Source organism: Misgurnus anguillicaudatus, chromosome 7 (assembly GCF_027580225.2).
Source record: "Misgurnus anguillicaudatus chromosome 7, ASM2758022v2, whole genome shotgun sequence".
Lineage (NCBI taxonomy): Eukaryota > Metazoa > Chordata > Actinopteri > Cypriniformes > Cobitidae > Misgurnus > Misgurnus anguillicaudatus.
In genome coordinates this window covers 16,345,935-16,369,303 of record NC_073343.2, presented here as the reverse complement: position 1 = coordinate 16,369,303, position 23,369 = coordinate 16,345,935, and the positions used below count along the sequence as shown (strand labels likewise).

The following is a 23,369-nucleotide window of genomic DNA, read 5'->3' as shown; positions in this document are numbered from 1 at the left end:
GGTTAGCTAGCTTTAGCTTAAACCTTACCTCACAAACAAAACTCAGCTCAGAACATTAACAGAACATAGTCCTGACTTTACTAAATTGTAGAAATACATTTAACCTACAAACAGACTGAAGTATTACATGCATGGCCTCTCCAAATTAACATTTTGCATGCTCTTACCTTCAAACCAAATCCAGACAAACGTTCTTTTGCCGCGTGATGGTTCAAATCCAACGTCTCAGGAGGAACTGCGCATGTGCAATCTCTTCTTCGTTGATTTGTATTGGCGGTTGGCATCCAGCATGGTGCATTACCGCCACCAACTGTTGGGAGGGTGTGGAGACACTCATACTTCTCAAGTAAAGGTTACTGAAGTATGATCAGTTTAATTACTCTCCTCACCAAAATGCTGTGTCAACTTATTGTAAGCTAGTAGAGTCAACAAATTATGGAGCAACTAGTTATGATAACTATTTATTTTTAAGTAAAGTTAGCTATTACATTTTACAGTGTTGTACTTAAGTACAAATTAAGTTAAAGGTGCAGTGAGTAAATTTTAGCGCCATCTAGTGGTGAGGTGCTGGTGCAACCAATGGCTCAGTCCACTGCTTACCCCTCGTTTTTTAGTCACATAGAGAAGCTACGGTAGCCACCACCGGACAAACATGTCATCAGAGACAACTTAGTAAAAAAAAGTTTGTCCATTTTAAGGGTTTATGTAGAAACATGGCGGCACAAAATGGCGACGTCCATGTAAGGGGACCCTCGGTATATGTAGATAAAAACGTCTCATTCTAAGGTAATAAACATATAACAGTTCATTATGAAAGGTCTTTATACACCACTGATGATATAGTTTTGTATATTATTTTGCATTTCTGTCAAGAGATCCTTCTAAAAATTACACACTGCACCTTTAAGTAATGTACTTCACTACTTTCAAAATCACATTCGTTACTGAGCACTTATACAATTTAAATTAAACTATATTCAAGTCTTTGACCAGCATTTGGGTATCCAATAGAAATAACTGATCGTGGGCAGGCCAATAAAAGCCCTTGTATTTGGACCGGGAAAAAGGCCGGTTTCTGGAGAGCTATTCGTCCTCGCACGTCCTTTACTGTGAAGGTGTATGTTAGTGTTATCAAAGAACTTATATCTTTGCTGTTATGGACATGGAGATTCGAGACACTGAATTAATTGAAAATTCCGAAGAAATACCGGATGACGAGTCCCCATGGCCGCACCTGGAGGAGTTGTTCACATACAGAGGAAGGAAAGGAGACAGCGTGCAAATGCAATGCATGTCATTGTCAACACATTGTTTTATTCATATTTAGGGGTGTAACGATACACTAAGCTCACGGTTGGATCTGTATCTTGAATTCTGTCAATTTTACATAGAATTAGAATTAAGGGACTGAGCAGAGGCGTTTTTAGACATAAAGCTGTACTGGGGCACAGGACCCCTATTTTTTTGGACTTTTTGAAAACACTTTTCCCTATACAATTCCCTACAATGCTTAACCCACTGTTCCTATACTGCAACAAGTTCTGGTCATTTTATGACTGTTCCTCTTATAAGAAATGCTTATGTTTAAGTCATTATGTTAATTAAACTACAGAAGACAAAAGAAAAATCACCTTTATAGCTTTAAAAAGATCAATTATATTTAATTTATAGAAAAAACAGTGCTATATTTATTTGATACCGTTTCTCTACCTAATCAATAATGTTAGGTTTTACTTTATTTGTAACTTTTTTCTTTTCTTTTTTATATGCAAAAGCATAAATCATTTCTTGATTTGTTCTTATTTTATTTTCCTACATCACTTTTTTGCTGATCTAAAAATTATTCAACCCATGACTCAAAAACCATAATGTTATTAATTTAACCAGTACTATATTGTAGAATGAAGTAATTTTAAATTACATGTAGACCTTCAGGTCCACCTTATTCCAAGGCCACTTAAAATTTTATGGTTTTGCGACTGATGGTCAGATTATGGCAAAATAAAATCATTGCAGATGTAACATAGTAAGGGAATGCTACTTGTTACAGCTTTCCATATTTATCAACCCATTTAATTACACATGGTTTCTGTTACTAGTCAAATGTTTACATTTGAAATTTAAAATCTAAATTGTCCGTCAGAAATAACAAATTTATTATAATGGTCATAATGTATTTTTTGCTTATGTTATGGTGTGCGTTTTGTTTCTGCGGGGAAGTTGGGTTCCTTCCTTCTTTTTTTGTCCTTGGGCAATCACATGCCTAAAGAATAAACAAGTTATGTTACAGCATGTCCCCTAATGAGGCCATAATATTTATTCTGGGGGGTCCCCCCACCTTGCGGCCCCATCAGAGGCCACTTTGCCCCTCGAGCACCCTTTTTAACTTTTTCCATCCCTGACCCGTTTTCAATGAACGTGACTGGGTGAGGATTAAACTCCCTTAAACTCATCATCTCTCATTTCTGCTTCCCTTTCCCTGCTTTGCCCGAAAATTTTTTGATGTCCATTAACAGGAGCCAATAGTGATCGAGTCAAAATTTTTAGACATAAAGCTGTACTGGGGCACAGGACCCCTATTTTTTCGGACTTTTTGAAATCACTTTTCCCTATACAATTCCCTACAATGCTTAACCCACTGTTCCTATACTGCAACAAGTTCTGGTCATTTTATGACTGCTATACTAAAATAATCCCAGTCATTGTTACTGCCAACTGTGTCCAACAGTTAGGAAACTAAATATTAATGTCATAAATATTGTACAGTATAACACATACATGTGTTTATTTTCTCAGCAACAATGCAATCCTATAGACTTGACAGAGGTTTACCTGAGATTTTTCCTCTGTTTGAGAGCTGACTGCAGGCATCTAAATCCCTCACCTTTTGGCGAAATTCGCTGTTTTGAAGCCAAAACAGGTGATCCACGTGAATCGTGTAGATTCATTAAGAAATTTTTTGGGGGTGGGCATGCGCAAATTGTTTGTTGACGCGCCCTTCGCTGTCATCCAACATATATCCCAGATATTAGAATTGTTTGAGTTCATGCTCATGCCCGAAACATTTTTGATGTCCATTAACAGGAGCCAATAGTGATCGAGTCAAAATAAGTTTATACTTATTATTTAGAAACGTACTTAAGTTTTGTTATGTTTTCATTAGATATCTCAATCGCGTGGCATCACCTGGACTATTGTATGCGGCTGCGTGCGGCTAAACGGACAGAAGCGTGCGTCCGGACATGTTTTTGTGCGTGCACGCATCCGTGCGACTAATTTAAGGCCGGGGTATACCTTAGGTGTTTCTCAATGTCAAGGATACTTCCTTGGCAGGACTGGTCCTTACAAGTCACTTCCTTCAGAGTCTAGACGAGGCTCCTCTTTAGCATTCGGAGAACATGTAAATGGAACAGGCTAGCAAGTGCACATCATTGCATCATTATGTCAGTGAAAAGGTGTACTTTCAGCACTGCGTGCATAGGATTGTGGGTGAATTTAGAGCACGAAGGTTACACACATGCATCCTTTCCTGTTTATTGGATATTTTTTGAAAGAAGGACTCAGTCCTTGGTTGAAATTCCGAGGATCCTCGACATTGGAACAGTACTTCGACGGATGTTGATGACGCAATATCCTCGAAATTCTGGCTTCAGAGGATCCTTCCTTGACATTGAGAAATGCCTGTTTATTTCCGCGTCCGTCATCACCTTCGATGAAAGTGACTGCGGTTACGCCCACTGAGTGGCAAAAGCAGAGCGGTAGCATTTGTTTACAGTGTGAAATCAGCGAAAACACGGGGAAAATGCGTCTAAATGTGGAAAAAGCTGTTGTACAATAGACTGTACTAACAAGAATTTAACAAGAATTCGGAGATATCGTTTTACAGACTGCCAAAAAACACAGTAAGTACATAGATCGTTCATGCCAACGTCCACTGTGGGGTGGGTTGACCATGTTAAGGCACCCAAAGTGCACGCCAAGGCCTTAAATATGCCTGAAAATGAAAGTAAAGTTTGACGCGTTGCCATGGGAACAGTGTTTGAGATATCAAAAATCCCTTTGCAATTTAACATCTACAATGTCTCGGCATCATGTTGACCACTTTTGGTGTCAATTGCATGTATATCCTAGGAGGAGTATTTAACTCTTTCGCCGCCAGCATTTTTCATGATTTTCACAAAAGTTTAATGCCTTCCAGAAAATGCTCCTTTTTAAATATATAAACATACAATATATGAAATAAAAGAACAGACCCTCTGCTTTTAAACAAAAAAAATCCGTTTCATCCTACCTTCATGTATTCTGTTTTTATCACCTCTCAAATATGTGTAGGTTTCATCAAAAACACCAAATGTTGAGCAAAAAGCTGAGATAATTCCATTTTTGTGAAGGACTTTTGATAGAGATCAGATGCAAAGCGATCTTTAAAACATACACGGACATACAGCTGTTTGCCCTAGGGCAATACTTCTGGTTTTTATAAGTTGTGGAAGAGACCTGGTGGATAATAGCGGTATTGCAGATTGACGAGATAACTCGTCAATGGCGGGGAAAGAGTTAAAAGAACATCGCATGAAACTGTAAAAAAAATCCACCTTTGTGACTGACACACTTGCTGGAACCTGGTGGTGGCGCTATACCCTGGAGCAGGGGCGGACTGGCCATCGGGAGTTCCGGGAGCAATCCATTTCAGGCCGAACCGGCCGGAGGTCAAAAAGTTTTTTTTTTTAAATGCCTGACCAGGCGCTCAGCTGCAGCGGAACGCTGTGTCTGTTTCAGACCGAGCCAAACCAATTCTTCAAATCTTGAGGGGGGATAAGAGCGGCCCCTCCCAACTTGGACTGATCCTCGTTTTTCCTCACATCCGATTGGCTCAAAAGCGCAGATCAAAAGAGTTTACTTTTGGTCAGGTTTGGATTCGTGTGAATGCAACATAGACAAGACGGTAACAATTGCAAAAACAAGAAAAGAAGAGAAAGAAATGGGTGGGGCCTAAAAAATAAAAATGTTGGCACAAGAGGCAGCTAAATGCGCCAAATTAACAGACCTTTTTCACAGTCAAAAGGACGCTGTGGCAGGAGGTGCAGATGAGGAAGGACCAGCAGCATGAACAGGACAGGTGCACAATTAGTGATGCATCTATTATACACTGAAATAATTTATATTTGCATTTAAATATAGGCATATATAGGGGATGGTGTAGAGCGAGGCGGTTGTTGTGGCGAGTACAACCCCGACAGGCTTATCAGGACCCCACAATTTGGTCACAAGCAAACAACACCTCTTGCAAACCATTACTTTCATTATATAAAAAAACTCTTAAAGTACTTGATAGGAAGCCCATAAATCACCACCATTGTCATGTTTTAAAAAAATATAAACTTTTAAGTTTTGAAAATTGGATAAGATTCACAAATCTCTGTCTAATGTACAAAATTCAACATGAACTGGCTCCTCGTGTATTGAACCAGTTCGTAAATATTGTACCAAACACACATAGATCTACACGGAGTGCAACAAGAGGTGATTGTATTGTTCCATTGAGGAAGAGTGCATTTGGCCAAACAGCCTTTTCAGTTAGGGCAGCTCGTGAATGGAATCTCATTCCAATACACATTAGGAATTTTAAAACTTACGCTTCTTTTAAATTTCACTTAAAGAAATGGCTAATAGATAATCAAGACTGTCAGCACTACACATAGACACCACATCTTTCCCGTCCTGTCAGTTTGCTTGAGCCACTTGTGTTATCGTCACTCATGTGTAAAGTGCTGAGTCAAAATTTTTATATTGACTATTTGTTTTATTTTTTTGTATACTTGTACTTATATTTTGCCTTTTTATTGTATTAAAATTGTATGGTTATAATATTTTTATCTTTTTAGGTGTGACATCATGCGATCTGTCCAGGGACAACAGATGTAAAATAGCCTTTTGGCTAATTCTGGCACATTGTACATTACTTAAATGTATTATTGATGTGCATTGTCCCTGTTAAATAAACCTGAAATGAAATGAAACGCAAAGCGGAGCTTGAATCAGCCTTACGGGGTTGTATTCGCTATAAGAACCGCCTCGCTCTACATTATCCCGCTTATGAAATTGATGAAATAGCCAGCGTGCGCATTTTGGCAACAGAAGTGGTGTTGTTCCCCAGTGGTTTTAACGTGTTGGCAACTCAGTAAGTTTATCAAAACAGTTTCCCAGCATCAAAATGTCTGGTAATTGCATTTGGTTGCACTAATAATATACTAATATACGTATATATGGTCACTTTATATTTGGCCATCTGCTAATGTCTTCTATTCACTCCACTATAGTACACGGATCTGGTAGATGTGTTGAAAAACATGAATAGGGCTGAAACTATTCATCGAGTTACTCTATTTAATCGAATCAAAAAAATCAATGAGGCAAAAATTCTGCCACGAAGCCACGTTAAATTCCTATGACGCGCCCTACACGCGCCGAGATCTGATTCACACGGACCGTTGTTCAATGTTCAGGAAGCACATCATTGCGCGTAGTACAGTTTGAATTTAGTTGGCGCGATGGCGGAGCGAATATGTCCATAAACGGCAGAGAGAGACTGTCTAAAGTTTGGGATCATTACATTCAGCATCTGAACTAAAAACATCCACTGCTGTTTCACCAAGCGTCGATGAAACAAGGTAACGTAGCTTCCGCTGATTTTAATCCCATACTGTATTTGTAGCGATGTCATTATGCGGTTTGACTAGATATGATGTTTAGCTTTGATGTTTTTAAGTAGTAAACGTATTCACGTTCAATTGCAGGACAGTATAGATTAGAAAAGAACCCCTTGACACACACGCATGCACTACAGGTGTGTGTACCAAAAAACGGCACCACAGTGCAATCATATATGGGCAACTTGTAATCTGACATATTTTGTTCAATAATAATATTCTCTCACGCGAGTCAGACCGATCGCGCAATGCATCACATATGCTTAAACTTTTATGTAGCCACGCAACAATAATTTTAGCTGCATGCATTCACTGTATACAGCGGGACGTGATGTTGTGATTTTTCGAACGGATTCTTAACTTAAAATGCACCGCAATGCAAGTGATGCAAACCAAATGCAGCGTTCTATTGAAAAGTAATGTATGTATTTCTGCAGTACCAAACTGCAATGAAGCAACTGAATGTCTGACTGGGGTGTCACTCTTCCTCACGCAAACACAAGTGCACGTGCGCGCATACACACAGGTTGTTACCATAGCAAATAGGCTCACCTCAGAAATGATATATTATATGTTAAAAGCCTAATGGTAAATGCTGCAGGTGTAGAAATGTACATAAACCAGATATTTACTTTGATGTCAGGGCTAGATTACAGCATGAAACCTGTTGTGCATATTAATAAATTAAAGTGTTTAATTGTTGGCACTGGCACTTATAAACACTAAATGGGTAAAAAATTGAAATAAATAGGCTTATTTCTTGGAGCCAAATACCTCTTTTTTTTAGAAATAAAAGTCAAATGCTTGAACATTTTACAGCCAAGTCATTTTCGTTATGCATTATTTGTTTTGGTTGTTTAAAAACACACAAAAAATTATTCGATTACTCGATTAATCGATCGATTCAGTGCTGGATTAATCGATTACAAAAAGAATCGATAGCTGCAGCCCTAAACTTGATAGTCAACTTTTAAATATAACTTTCTCTGTCTGTGTTGCTTCACTGCTGATTCTTGCCATACTTCCATTGCCAACATGCGCGTGCATACGTTTCCACGTCATCATTGTGTTCAAACAGTAAAATGGTCTAAGGAATCCCTGTATGTCTGTATATTAGCTGTTAAGGTAACTGATGGAGAGAGACAGGTTGATGATGACCCTTGCAGTCATATTGATGAGGAGGAGGAAGGAAAGCAGAACAAGAGGAGGAGGAGAATGGAACCAGTACAAAAACAGTGATGGGGCCGTGTGCAGGGCTGTGTAGGCAATCATATTCCCCTGCTGGATAAACCAGCATACCAGCCTGACCAGCATATGTTGTGTTTTGGTGCTGGTATGCTGGTGACCACCAGCTAAACCAGCATCAAACCAGCATAGATCAGCATAATTCCCATGCTGGTTTGATGCTGTTTTTTTCAGCAGGGTAGGCATATCAATCAATCAATCAATCAAAGCTTTATTAAGGACACACAAATAGACAAATACAGCACAATATTACATATTTACATATAGGATAAAATGCAATAGTTCCACTTACTAGATTAAAACCTAACTAAAGCACAGATTCAATTAAAAAAGGAATTATTCTTAGTCATATTTATTACTGATGTTCTTCTCATGCATATGTAGCTGTACAATCAGTAAGCAGAGGCAAGGTCCAGCACAGGGGAAGTGGAGCCAGGGAGAGTTGAAAGTGAGTACGTACACACTAGGGGTGGAACGGTACACAGAAGTCCCGGTTCGGTTCGTACCTCGGTTCAGTCGCCACGGTTCGATTCACTTTCGGTACAATGGAGGGAAAAGCAAAACAAAAATTAAAGATTTTTTTTAGTACTTAAGCTAATCTTAAAAACATAGGTGTCCTTATCAGTGTTATTTTGAGATGTCATGAATATGAACTGAAATGCATTTAACATACTATCTTGTATTTCAAAAATGTATACCACTTTAAGTAATCTTGTACTCATCTTTCATACAAATATGGGTTCAATTGTATTACAAGTGTTACCTAAATACAATTTAAAATTACATTTTGGCCTTATTCCATATTAATGTACTAAAGAACAAAAAAAGGCTCTTAGGATGAATTAATAGGTGTGTACGACTTCACGAGGGGCTGCAAGAAACGACAAGTGGATGACGTCAGAGTAACGCGAGAGCGATTTGAAATCAGCCTCCTCCGCAAGATTTCTCGCGGTACTCTGACGCTGATGGCGCTGCGTAAAGTTGACTGAAAGCTGAAAACTGAAAGCAGCTGAACTCGACAGAACTGCCCTGCATATGCCTGTTGTATATAGCAGGACAATTTATCTCCTACTTCTCAGCGTGAGAAATACAAAGTGTGGCGTTTGAACTGACTGAAATGCGTGTTTGTCAAGGTGAATGCGTGAGACTTGAGAGCCCTGATTAGATGTATTTCCACTGACATACCTAACAACTGCTGAACAACGCCGATGCAAAGTCCTCGTCTTTTCCACCACTCTCTTGCCTGTACTATTGTTACTCACTGGAAAACTGAAGTTTTGCCAAACTTGCGATGGCTGGCGGAGCGTCTAATCTCTTGTGGAACACCACTTGCCATCCTCGCTATCTCTGCTCACTAACTGACTGGACCGGCGTCGACCTGACAAAAAACTGCAGAGTGACAGAATGTAGACGGTCTCTGATAGAGCGCATACATAGGCGGAGCTCGGATGCATCGGCGCCAATCAGAGCTTCAGAGCTAAAGCAGGGCAACAGATTAGCTGTCCATAAAGAACCCGCGTATCTAACAGTAGTTCCGCATTACATTAATTATTTTGCACGCAAGTTTTTTTATTTTCATACCGTGTATTCTCCGTTTAAATTCATGCACCGAACCGTGACCCCCGTACCGATTCGGTTCGAAACGAATACATGTATTGTTCCACCCCTAGTACACACACAATCTCTATTTTATGGGACTGTATTGTAGTTTTTGATTATCTGAGTGGGTATGTGTGAGTAATTGTAACAATTTTATCACTCCAACTGACTGTACACATGACATACTGGTAGTTAGCAAGATATACTGTGACTTATGTGTTCGAGATTAGGTTTTGCTGACCTGGTTGTGTTTAGTGCAGTGGTGACTTGCTTATACAACCTGAGGAGGCAGGTGTTATCCTAAAGTTTCTTTAAGGTCTTCAGCATAATCTGATTCTCTTCATACCATAAAAACACTACTAGAATTAAAATAACTGCAAAAAATCCTGCTCGTGCACCAAGGGCACTCGCGTAAAAGGCCTCTCCATCTTAAAGTCCCGGGCTGAATTTCAGTCCAAGTACGTCCCTGCCCTGGAGTCACAATAGGCACATCGATGTGATCGGAATCTTCAGGAATCTTAAGATGCCTTAGAAATTAGACACTTCCTGTTTCTCTGATTTCGCCATAAATTTGTCGCCTCGCCATGGCAGCACTGTTCGAGATATCAAAAATCCCTCAACAATTTAGCAAGACCAATGTCTCGACATTATGTATACCTGGTTTGGTGGCAATCGCATGAATTCCCTAGGAGGAATATTTAAAAGTTCACCGCATGCATTTTTTTAAACAATCCGAAATGGCCGACTTCCTGTTGGGCGGAGCTAAAATGTTTGAGGGCGAAAGTTGTTCGGGTCTCTGCCAAATTTCAAGAGTTTTTGAGTATGTCAAGTATGGAGACAGATTAATCTCATTAATAATTCACGCAAAAAACATGATTCACACATGCGTAGACAATTTTACATGCATGAAATCTAATTCACATACACAAAAAAAACTTGGGTTGTTTAAAGAGGCTCAGGTGCTTCGCGCCCTTGATGTTGAATGTGCTCAGCAACGGTCCACGTAAAAGAGTCACTGGAAGCAGTTGTTTCAAGGTAAGTTTATATGTTTTTGTGAACATTTCATGACTATAAACAAGATTATAACATTTGGCGAGACAGCAACGGTTTAATTTATAAAGACTAAGACTACGGGTGTAATTTAGAGGAATGACGACTGTTCCCTCTGATTGCCATTTACACAAATTGACTTGACTAATCGTTCGAAGATGTTTAATATGGCATATTAATAAAATTATTAAAATCGATGCTACAAAATCCCCATCACACGGTTGATTTATTAACTCATGACAATTTCTGTAAGCCTTTAACAAAGCAAGTAAAAACCGGAACCGAGTCGACCTCCGCAACCCCACTTCGGCTTTTTGTGTCTCACACGCGCAGAGTTTACCCAACTTAGCCATAGCGACACTATTAACTTAAATTTAGTGACAAACTAGTTGCTTTCTCGTCATTCGATATGGAAAGACAGACCGCGAGCTCAAGTTAACTTTACCGGTGGGGGAGAATCGCGGAACCGGCATCTACACTGTCAGTGAGAGGCAGGGACAAGCAGCACTCAATTCACCGTCGATACGGCAGGTAACTCGTCAATAAATGAAAACGAAACAGCGCGTTTCCAAGAACCGCTGTCTTATATGTATATTGCTTCGCACTCTCTTTTAAAATTAAATAATAATTTAAGTGTTTGGATATGAACTTGAAAACATAAACGTATTATCACCAAGACGGAGGCTGCGTGAAAGTGACCGGTTAACAAACATTTATAATATGTGTTATATGAATTTAGATGTGTTCTTGAGTCGTATTTAGTCACTATTTTATATTCATTTCATAATATTTTTGAGTTGTCTCCTGTGATTTTAAATTTATATTGACCAACCCTCTGATCTGTGGCTGATACTGTATCAGAGATATTGTGTTTTTTGCAGAGATTAGATGTGATGTTGTTTTCCCATTCTTTCTTTCTAGAGTGTGCAGAGTTTTTACGTCCATCCATTGATGAGGCTAGCAAGGCCTTCATACAACTTCATCCAGTAAGTATATCATTTAATAATTCCTATTTAATAATACCTTACATTTATATAGCACTTTTCTCAGTACTCAAAGCGCTTTACATATGAACGGGGGAATCTCCTCAACCACCACCAATGTGCAGCATCCACCTGGATGATGCGACGGCAGCTATATTGCGCCAGACCGCTCACCACACACCAGCTTATTAATGGAGAGGAGACCGAGTGATATAGCCAATTAGTATGAGGGATGATTAGTAGGCCAATGGGCAAGTTTGGCCAGGATGCCGGGCACACCCCTACTCTTTTCGAAGGACATCTTGGGAATGTCTTAATTATCTGCTGCATTTAGTACTGCAGCACTTTATTATTTATAGTCAGATCATCCTATTTGTCAGTCTGTGTGGTTTGCAGCCTTTGTTGTTGGCACAACAGTTAAAGGAGTGTAACACCAAAGTCTTATGCAAACCGACAACAGGCCATTGCATTTTTGGAAAAAAATCTCACACGTGGTGGTAATGCGGCCAGGGATGCAAAAGGAAGCATTATAATTTTTATAAAATTGATAATTCACTTGGCCCACATGGTTTTCTGAATATTTAAATCTGATCATTCAGTTCAGAACACTAATTTTTTTTTCTGTTTTGTACATTGCAACAAATGTGGTGGACTTTCTTCCCTGGACAGAATCCTCGAAACCCTTTCCTTTAGTCCTGGCCATGGGAAACATGTAGCAGATCTCTCAATCTTTTTTCTCAACCAGTCTCTCTGATGGAGCCAATATGGAAGTGACTTAAACTGCAATTCGGCCAAGATGGCGACGGCACGCACCGCCTACTTTAAGCTTCAAAAATGCTCTTCACAAACCAGTGGGTGACGTCACAGACACTACTTTCATGTTTTTTTACAGTCTATGGTTTAAATGCATTTTACCTGCTTGAAAATAAAACCCCAGGCAATGTGTGAGGATTTCAGACAATGATGAACCCAAATGCAGACAGGACTAAAAATAATAATTTATTGACAACAAACAGGGAAAACAAAACCCACGAGGGGGTAAAACAAGACAGGATCACACTACACTAAACTAACATTAAACTAAACATGAACCAACATAAACTACAAATAACAAACTAGACTTAATATACTAAATACTCACAAAAGCAAGACTCAGGAACACGACAGGGAATGTAACAATGATTCAACAAGACGCACGAGCACAGAACAGCAAACACAAGGACAAATATAGCTGCAAGCAGCAATTGTCGGGTTTCGAGCATTAAAGCACGTCAAAAACGTCAGACGTCGATTACCAGGCTGAGGAGTTGCACCCGAATACAGACACAATGAATGATAGACCACCTCGCTCCAGAAAAACGAAAGAGATGGTCAAAAGCGGATCATACAGACTATTTATGCTTACACACATGTGCACCTATAAGACAAACATGTAATGTCCTTAATGTGAAGTTATAAGGATAATTTGTTAACGAGAATTAGTTATTCAGATTTATACGGAAACATACAATTCAGAAATGGCTGTGTTTAGTTTAACTAAAAGGCCATTGAGTCGTGGTATGGTCATCAATGGTTCAAACAGACTGCGGACGTGCATATACGACACAAACAGCAGCGCAGCAGACCGCAAAGACTTACAGTGGACAGCACATCAAAGATGTCAGACGTCGTCGACCAGGCTGATCCAGCATCCACAAAAACGAAAGAGATGGTCAGAAACAGTTCATACAGACTATGTATGCTTAAACACACGTGCACCTATAGGACAAACATGTCACGTGCTTAATGTGAAGTCATTCGCTTGGGTTCAAGCGATTTGGGATCTTATGACCTTTAAGGGCATGCCTGAGTAGATTTGCTGCATTGTACAAAATAAATGATGAAAAGTAAGCTACCAGACACACTTGTTCATAGTTGTCGTCATAGCCGAACCCCATGTCTCTAAGATGTTCTGATACTGAGATACAGCTCTTGCTAAATGGTTGCTAGGGTATTATCATTGGTTGCTAGGGAGTGAACTGCAATCCACCAATGATTATACTCAAAGCCATGAAAGGCACAATCTATGATGACTCATGATTTTAGATGTAAGGTTGCAGTATTTTTAAGTGAAAATAACAAATAACCACTAGGTGGCGCTATGTCAAACTCGTGCATGTAACCTCGGGTCATGACTGTGTTACATGTAGCTAGGATCACGGCTATTCACTTTAGTTTAGTGAAGAAACAATTGTATGACCATTAGGCTTACTCAATGTCAAAGGTTTTGTTCAATTATGAGGCCAACTACTGGTGTAGGCAAACAATTTTCTTTGTATTGCCTCAGACTCTGCTGAGACATCAGCATATCAAATCTGGTAGAAAAATGTCATTTCATAGCGGAGTTATAACCATTTATGTGTAGAAAACACAAAAAATGAATGTAATTTTTCGTTTTTTGCAATTTTCGGCCATTTCTGATGGAAATTTTCACATAACGCCAATAGAGTTTTTTGTTCAGAAGGTAAAGTTAATTTCTTCCTATGGTGTTTTCGAGTCGATCGGAATAACGCTCTCGGAGTTATTTACGCATGTTTTGTAAGCACAGTTTTTGCAGTGCAGAACTAACCATAAGGCAAAACCTGGTATGTTTGGTATCGTAGGACTTGGAAACAATTCAGGATGATAAAAAAACAACTCCCATGAAAATCTCTTGACCACAGATAAAATTATAGGCGTGAAAGTTGTAACCATTGCATAATCACAGTATTTAGTGCCATTTTCCCCGTTATAGCACCATCTAGTGTCCGATCGGCGAGCTTTTTATATCACGGCCTAAGACCGATGACCTACAAATATGATTCAAGCCCCGTGATGATATCTCAAACGACTCTCGAGTTATGGCCGTTTTAATGTTTTAAGCTCCGCCCAGTTTGGTTTTTGGCCACTCCTTGCGTGATTGAATGTAAATTTCAATTTTTTTTTGATAATTATTTATATTCACACTCCACAGAATCAATCAGCCTTGGTTAGGTTCAGATCGGGCGAAAAACCAAGGACTAGTTCGCAAAAGTAGGTTTGAACGTTATCGCCAATAACTCACAAACCGTTTGATTGACAGCAACGCTTCCAGAGGCAAAGTTTTTTGTCATGAGCCGATCTATCATATGATGTCATGTTTGTTTGTGTACGTCAAACGTCACGTGATACAGGCACCGAAATACGGTATTACGCCCCCTAGTGGCCAAATGACACCAAAATTCTTACAGGCCTTCAGGAGCAGTACACGAAGAAGCACAGTGCGTTTCGTTCCGATCGACCTTTGTTAACCCTGTCAAATCAGTCCTCAACCTTCATTGGCCGACGACGGCCATGTTTTTGAAGATACGCCAATGTCCTTCTAGACCCTTATGGTACATTGCACAAAGACATACAATACAAAATATTAAGTGTATCGGGCTAACGGTTGTGTAGTAATAGCCATTCCCGATCTCAAGCCTGTTACAGCGCCACCTAGTGGCCAAAATCCGCATCTTTTTTACTGTGATCCCGGAGTGAGCTGGTACATATGTGTACCAAATCTCGTTAAGATATCTCAAACCGTTCACGAGTTATAGCCATTTCAGTGACGATAGGCTACTTCCTGTATGGAGTTTTGGTGCCCCCTAGTGACCCTGAAGCGAAATTTCAAATTCTGTTCGATAATTATTTACCTACTCACTCCACAGATTTCTCCTGCATTGGAACGATTCCGATCGGGCGAAAAACCTAGGACTAGTTCATTTTGGCTAGAAATGCATATTATGCAAATTAGCGAAAAAATTTGCATACCGGAAATGAAATCGGAGATATACATTTTTTAAGTTTGGAGCCAGGGATTACAATGATACCAAACACTTGAGTGTATGATGTCCGGTTTAGGAGTTATGAGCCCAAACGCGTCGGGCATTGCTATAGCGCCACCTATGGGCCGATTTGGCTGATTCACTGTATCTGAGTAGCCTGCTAATATACAACCAGATGACCAAGTGGCAAGTTTCTACGACTTACGGTTTGGGCTGGGCAATGTGTTTTAGCGTGGAAAAATAATAAATAATAATAATAATAAAACAGACAAATACAATAGGTTTTCAGCACTTCGTGCTCGAAACCCTAATAAATAGGGAGAACTAATGAGGGACACAGCTGAAATCAATGACAAGTAAGGGAGCGGGAAAAAGTGACGAGACCCGGGAAATGCGTGGTCAGAATAATTCAATACTAAAAGCACGCATTTCCCACATAGAACATGGTACTGCCAGGACCCTGAACACAAAGACTAGATATAATTAAACACATGATTTTGACAGATCCTGACAGTACCCCCCCCCTTAAGGAGCGGCTACCAGACGCCCCTCAGGGGGAACACTAAACTCTGGACAAGACCAACTGACAGACAGAGAACAACCAAGAAAACATAACAAATAACATTAAGGGCAAACAAGACAAAATTACAAACGGGTTAGGGTGGGATAACAAAAATAATAAACAAGGGAGGGGGGGTGGGGAAACAACAGAGTTCAAAGGTTGTGGTCCATGGTGGGAGGGTGGAGAAAAAGTCCGGGTGAATCTAGAGTGAGTCCTGGAAGAGGCATGACAGGAATGGGCAAAACCTGGCTGGGGTTGCGCTGGCTGCGCACACGGCTGGGGCTGCGCACACGGCTGGGGCTGCGCTGGCTGCGCACACGGCTGGGGCTGCGCTGGCTGCGCACAAGGCTGGGGCTGCGCTGGCTGCGCACACGGCTGGGGCTGCGCTGGCTGCGCACACGGCTGGGGCTGCGCTGGCTGCGCACACGGCTGGGGCTGCGCACACGGCTGGGGCTGCTGCGGCGTCTGCGTCGACGCCTCTGGGCGCTGCGGCGGCTGCGGCGGCTGCGTCGACGCCTCTGGGCGCTGCGGCGTCTGCGTCGACGCCTCTGGGCGATGCGGCGGCGCCTCTAGCTGGATAATCGGTCCCCTCCCCTTTTTCCTCCTCCGAGGCCGTGGGGCAGAGAGAGGATGAGGTGAAACCAACTCAGAGTCGCCGAGAGTCAAGCTTCCCATGACTAGACCCTCCGGAGCACCCCGAAGAGGAGCGGGATGAGAAACCTCGGTATGAGCTCTGAACTCACGGTTCATGATAAGCTCCACTGAGTCCGGGAAGTTCATTGGTCCGACGACCCATTGCTCAGACTCAGTAAGGGGCTCATCCAAGCAGCTGAAAAAGATGATTTTGAGTTCAGTCTCATTAAATCCGGTGCCCTTCGCTGCTTTCAAAAAGTCCATAGCGAAATCCTTAACTGGATCTCCCTTCTGTCGCATGCCCAACAAGACATCACGGCACGCAATGATATTGTCCATCGTCTGCTGGGTTCTGGTTTGGCTCGTGCGTAAAGTGAGGATTTCAGACAATGATGAACCCAAATGCAGACAGGACTAAAAATAATAATTTATTGACAACAAACAGGGAAAACAAAACCCACGAGGGGGTAAAACAAGACAGGATCACACTACACTAAACTAACATTAAACTAAACATGAACCAACATAAACTACAAATAACAAACTAGACTTAATATACTAAATACTCACAAAAGCAAGACTCAGGAACACGACAGGGAATGTAACAATGATTCAACAAGACGCACGAGCACAGAACAGCAAACACAAGGACAATAAATAGGGAGAACTAATGAGGGACACAGCTGAAATCAATGACAAGTAAGGGAGCGGGAAAAAGTGACGAGACCCGGGAAATGCGTGGTCAGAATAATTCAATACTAAAAGCACGCATTTCCCACATAGAACATGGTACTGCCAGGACCCTGAACACAAAGACTAGATATAATTAAACACATGATTTTGACAGATCCTGACACAATGTGCATTTTCCAAATGGATGAATCCTCTGCTGTTCGATTCCTTTGTACATCTTTGTTCGCAAGGAGTAACTTAAAACATTTGTTCTGTTAAAAACTTTACACATTTATGAATAATTTTACTTTTAATTTAACAATTACATAGTTTCTTTTCTTACACTGCTGTAGTTTTGTTCATGTACATTTCAGTATTTCATTTATGTACTGTAAAATTACAAATTCTGTCTTAAATTCAAACAAATTGATTCAACCTGTTACATTGTTACTTCAATGTGCATGATTTCTGATATTTAATAAATATATTTATACTTGATGTCAGTAAGCAGTCCTTTAAATGATTTTGCAACTGCCAACTGTAAAAATACTTCCAGCGCATTTCGTATCTGAGTGTACTAGCAGCAAAATGATTTCATATAATTCATTTGAGAGCGATTTATAACTAAAGTATATTTATAGCATTATATAGTTAACCATTATAGTAATGGCTTCCAGAAAGTTTAAATATCAACAGAGGAAAGAAAGTAGTTAAGCTGAACATTGCTGTGTCCAGTTATGTGAGGACTCCTCAAAGTTCAACTCTGTATGAGTTTCAAAATGTTTTTTGTGGACGAAAACACGCAGAAAATTGATTTACAACATTCGACGTGAGCGATTTAACCTCACATCTCGTACAAGGATCTGCAGTCATTTTAAAAGTGATGATTTGATCGTGCTTAGACTTATAGTGAGTTTCAGTTGTCAGTTAATTTCTTCTTTATTTTTATTTTCTCAAAGATACTAATGCAAATATTAAAAAAGGTCTTGAATGTCTCAAAAATATCAATAAGTAATTTTTGACCAAAAACAAAGTTACTGCCTTTTGCCTTTGTAAGGCAGTATTGACCCTTAAAGTGCGTCGCTGGCTGAGAAAGGACGCTTTTCCAGTGAACCAAGTATTGCATTTAGTTTTGTTCAGGTATAAATAATATTGACATGTATATAATCAACTTTTATTCAGTGTTGCCTGCACTGCAGTAATGCTAATATAAATTACTTCACACATTTGCAATGCAGTAATGTATTTAAATATACTGTAAACAACTTTAATATAGGGTTGTCTGCACTACATGAATGTAAACATGTAAATATAAATTACTTCGAACATTTGCAATTCAGTAATGTATTTGAATATACTGTAAATAATTTTAATACAGTGTTGCCTGCACTGCATGAATGTAAACATGTAAATATAAATTACTTCGAACATTTACAATGCAGTAATGTATTTAAATATACTGTAAATAACTTTCATACAGTGTTGCATGCACTGCATGAATGTAAACATGTAAACATAAATGACTTTGAACATTTACAATGCAGTAATGAATGTAAATATACTGTAAATAACTTTTATTCAGTGTTACATGCACTGCATGAATGTAAAACTAAATGACTTTGAACATTTACATTGCACTAATGTATGTATGTAATATACTGTAAATAACTGCCCGCAATTCAGAAATGTAAACATGTAAATATAAATAACTAACAAGCAAACAGATGTGTCAAGGCTGTAGCCAAATAGTTGCAGAGTTTGTAGTTATGGGGCATCTTGATAGCGATTAAGGTTGCGTTGCTGGTTATGATGACACATTTCCATGCTAAACTTTTCCAAAGTCAGAATCCACCAAAAAAATTGACATGTGACATCCTGATAGTGGTAACCAAAGGGGCTACAGCACTGGCAAAGTCCTTAAATGCCCCTGCTACTTGGAGGACTGTGAGGTTAGGCAGCTTACAGGTGACACTCTTTTAACTCTTTCCCCACCATTGTCTCGTCAATCAAGAGAAAACGCTTCCCCGCCAATGACGAGTATTTCCGTCTTTCCGCAATACCGCCCTTCTTTTTAATACCGGAAGTTTTGCCCTATGGCAAGCTGCTGCATGTCCGTGTCTGTTTTAAAGATCGCTCTAAATGGGATCTCTGTGGAGGGTCTGTCGCGGAAGTGGAATTATCTCAGCTTTTTGCTCAAAATGTGGTGTTTTTTCAGAAACCTACCCATGTTCAAAGGCTGATTACAAAAGAGCTGCTGAAGGTAGGATGAAACGTTTTTTGTTTTGTTTTTGGGGGCGGAGGGTCTGTTCTTTCATTTGGCATATTGTATGTTTGTATATTTGAAGAAGAACATTTTCTGGAAGGCATTAAACTTTTGTGAAAATCATTAAAAACGCTGGCGCTGGCTGGCAACTTTTTTAAAAAACGCTGGCGGTGAAAGAGTTAAAAGGTACTCCTGAAATGAAAAAAGTTCAATTCCTATCATTTTAGTCTGTATAATCTTTCATATTTTTTATGAAATACTGCTTCTTATTACATGGCAATTTGCAGTACTTCTAATCGTCTGACGTCCTGAATGTCACACCGCAGCCTCAATCTGGACAGGACTATTGTTTTGCACATTGTAACAGATTATTCTGTAATAACCACTCGTATGGACTTTATCCGTTACATAAACATTTCAGTGAAATGAGCCTGATCTCACACTGTGTGCGTGCATGGTGTGTGTGTGTGTGTGTGTGTGTGTGTGTGTGTGTGTGTGTGTGTACCTGGTAATTATCACGTTGTGGGGACAAAGATAGGAATACCAGTGTTTTTGTGACCTTGTGGGGACATTTTGATGTCCCCATGAGGAAACAAGCTTATAAATCAAACAGAATGATGTTTCTTGAAAATGTTAAGTAGGAGAAGGGTTTCTGTGATGGTTGGGGTTAGGGAATGGGGTAGGTAAGGGGAATAGAATATACGTACAGTTTGTACGGTATAAAATGCATTACGTCTATGAAATGTCCCCACAAAACATGGAAACCTGGGTGGGTGTGTGTGTGTGGGTGGGTGTGTGTGGGTGTGAAATATTACATTGCAAAATGTTTGTGTTGCACCTTTAATACCTCAGCAAGCTTCCTTTCTTTCTTCTCTGTATTTACAGAACCTCTGAAAATACACAGAAAACACACAGTGGCCATGTTAACATTTAATAAAAATTACAGCAAAGTTTGGAATACTACATTACAGTAAAATGTAGATTAAATAAAAATTACCATTGTTTTAGGTCTGTGTCAGCTCTCCTCCGTTTCAGTACAGCTGTGAACTTCACTGATGCCAAGCTCTGAGTAGTGCAACAATGTGCTGTCCCAGCAACACAAGAACAACTGCTCTGTGACAGTATTACACAACAAGAGTGAGAGTCCTTTAATACAATCTGTGAATAAATGACATTAAACAATATCAAGAATTAAGAATAAATGTTATATGTAAACTGATTCTAAATATGACACATGTAAACTCTATTTACTAGGCTACTGTCATTAAACTGAAGCACTTATGAACAGATTTAGCCGTTCTATGCACAGATGTAGAACCCACAAAAACGTCTGCTTAAAATGCATTTTAGCTGTCTTTTGTGTTTTCATACACACTCAGTTTATGTTGTTTGACTTTCTCATCGACCTGAAACAAGTCGCCCTCACCATGATCTCTCATGCAGTGACCTGATCCTTACTGAAAAACTATTTGTAGTCAGTAACAATCTTATTCCTGTACGTACATTGCAAAAACAAACACTTTAGGCATAACATAAAGACTATATTGTGTTTACTATTTAACTAAATAGATAAATAATACAAAGATCAATATTAACTGGTCAGAAACAGAGACGAGGATTTAGCATGAGATGAAAATACTTAACGTACTCTTAAAGTTGTTGATTTAACTTAAAAAAAAACACTTCTCCTTCTACAGTCTGTCTTGCAATACGATTAACGTCATTCACGTTAATCGCGGGAATCTCTTGTAATCAGCGAGTGTAATATGTGTTATTTTAGCAATATTAAATTATGAAACAATATGAAATAAAGTAATAACTTACACGTATATCCCGCACTTCGTTCGCCATGCTTTGTTGATGACGTGAAGCTTCATTTCAGTTGATTGCGCAAAAGGTGTGCAATGCTGAGCTCCTTGAGTGCTGCGGTCTTTGCGGGTTATGATTGGTTGAATGGTAAGCTTGCATCTGATTGCTAAAGAGTACGAGTGACCCAGGTTGGAGAAGCCCGCTGCCACCAAAGTCTCAAAAAACACACACACGAATTCAAAGCAATTCACACACGAAAAAGATGATTCGTACATTCACAGTCATGATAAACTCAAAACGTAAAACTTTCCAAACACAGTTCTACATTTGTAAATTGTTTTTTTTCGTTTGTGAAACATATTTTATGAATATGTATTTTTATTTTGTGCATGTACGTCGTTTTTTGTGAAAATATATATATTTATATTTGTGTATGTGAATTAGATTTCATGCATGTGAAATTGTCTACGCATGTGTGAATCATGTTTTTTGCGTGAATTATTAATTAGATTAATCTGTCTCTATAGTTAAGGCCCCCAAATTGCCCACAAATGTAAAAAAAACAATAAATCCAAGCAAAAACAATAGGGCTTCGCACCTTTCGGTGTACTGGCCCTAATAAAAATAATAATTAGAGCAAAAACAATTGGGCTTTGCCCCTTTTCGGTACAGGCCATGCTGGCCTGCTCCTCGGTGCTCGAGCCCTAATAAATTCGAGCAAAAACAATAGGGCTTCACACCTTTCGGTGCACGGGCCCTAATTACTTTAGCTGGGTTTTTACACGCAGAGTCAAATGCATTTAATGTAGGATTACACTAAATTCTTTGTTGCACTTCATATAAATGGGCATCGCACGCACAATCATCTTTACTTTTTTGTACAACTGTTATGCGCTGTCAAGAACGTTACTTGTTTTTAAAAAAAGTGATGTTCAATATTTTGCATGCACTCATTATTCAATTCAATTTTATTTATATAGCGCTGTTCACAATTGTTAATGGTTTCAAAGCAGCTTTACATTAATAGATGTAGGAAAAGCATAGAAAAACGAGCATAGTAATAATGTAACATATACAGTAAAGTAGTTAAGTTAAGCCAAAGGTGGCGGACTCTCCAGGGCATAAAAAAAACCCTAGGAGAAAAACCCTCCTGGCTAGTCCAGGGGGAAAACTCCTAGGAGGGGAAAAACCCTTGAGAGACATAGCTACATATAATCTCCCGGAGACCAGCACAATGACAAAGCACATCATATAAAAACCTTTCATTAACGTTGTCTAAACATTTTGAACAATACCCCTTCTTGTCTTAGGACAACTTTGATGAACTTTTTTTGGATTTACTTCAAATGTTAAAATGTCTGTATTACAATATACAGTACTGTAAATATTTGTGTGTCTATTACTATTTATAATTGATATATTATTGTGGATGTTTTTTCACAATCATGACGTGATGTGAAATAAAAAAAAACTCAAAAGTAATAATCTATTAGCATGTTATACAATCTTGAAAATAATTAGGGGGATGGTTCGGCCAAAAACGATATTAAACACATGATTTACTCACCCCCAAGCTGTCCGAGTTGCATATGTCCATCGTTTTTCAGACAAACACATTTTCGGATGTTTTGGAAAGTATTTTGGATATTTCTGTTCATTAAATGTTATGTTACGGGGTCCAGCAATAGTCCACGACCTTCAAGTCCAAAAAAGTGCGTCCATCCTTCACAAATTAAAGCCAAACGGCTCCAGGATGATAAACAAAGGTCTTCTGTGGGTAATCCGTGCGGTGTTTTTGTAGAAATATCCATATTTAAAATGTTATTAACTTTATAAACTAGCTTCCGGTAGCGCCGCCATCTTAGACTCAGGAGAGAGGATTAGCGTAGTGTACGCACTTTTCTTAGTGACGTATGACAAATTCGGAGGGCGGGGGCACCGAGCAGCAGCAGAGAAACTCTGTACGCTGCGTAAGCTCTCATCCTGAATGCGCATCACTCCAAAATGGCGGCGCTACCG

General features: G+C 39.4%; 1 protein-coding gene across 1 annotated transcript in view; it reads left to right on the top strand.

Moving 5' to 3' along the window:
• The window catches only part of LOC141349226 (molybdenum cofactor biosynthesis protein 1-like), a 178,251-nt gene that overhangs the window by 102,846 nt on the left and 52,036 nt on the right, over nt 1-23,369 (top strand). The gene's annotated exons all lie outside the window — the stretch shown is intronic.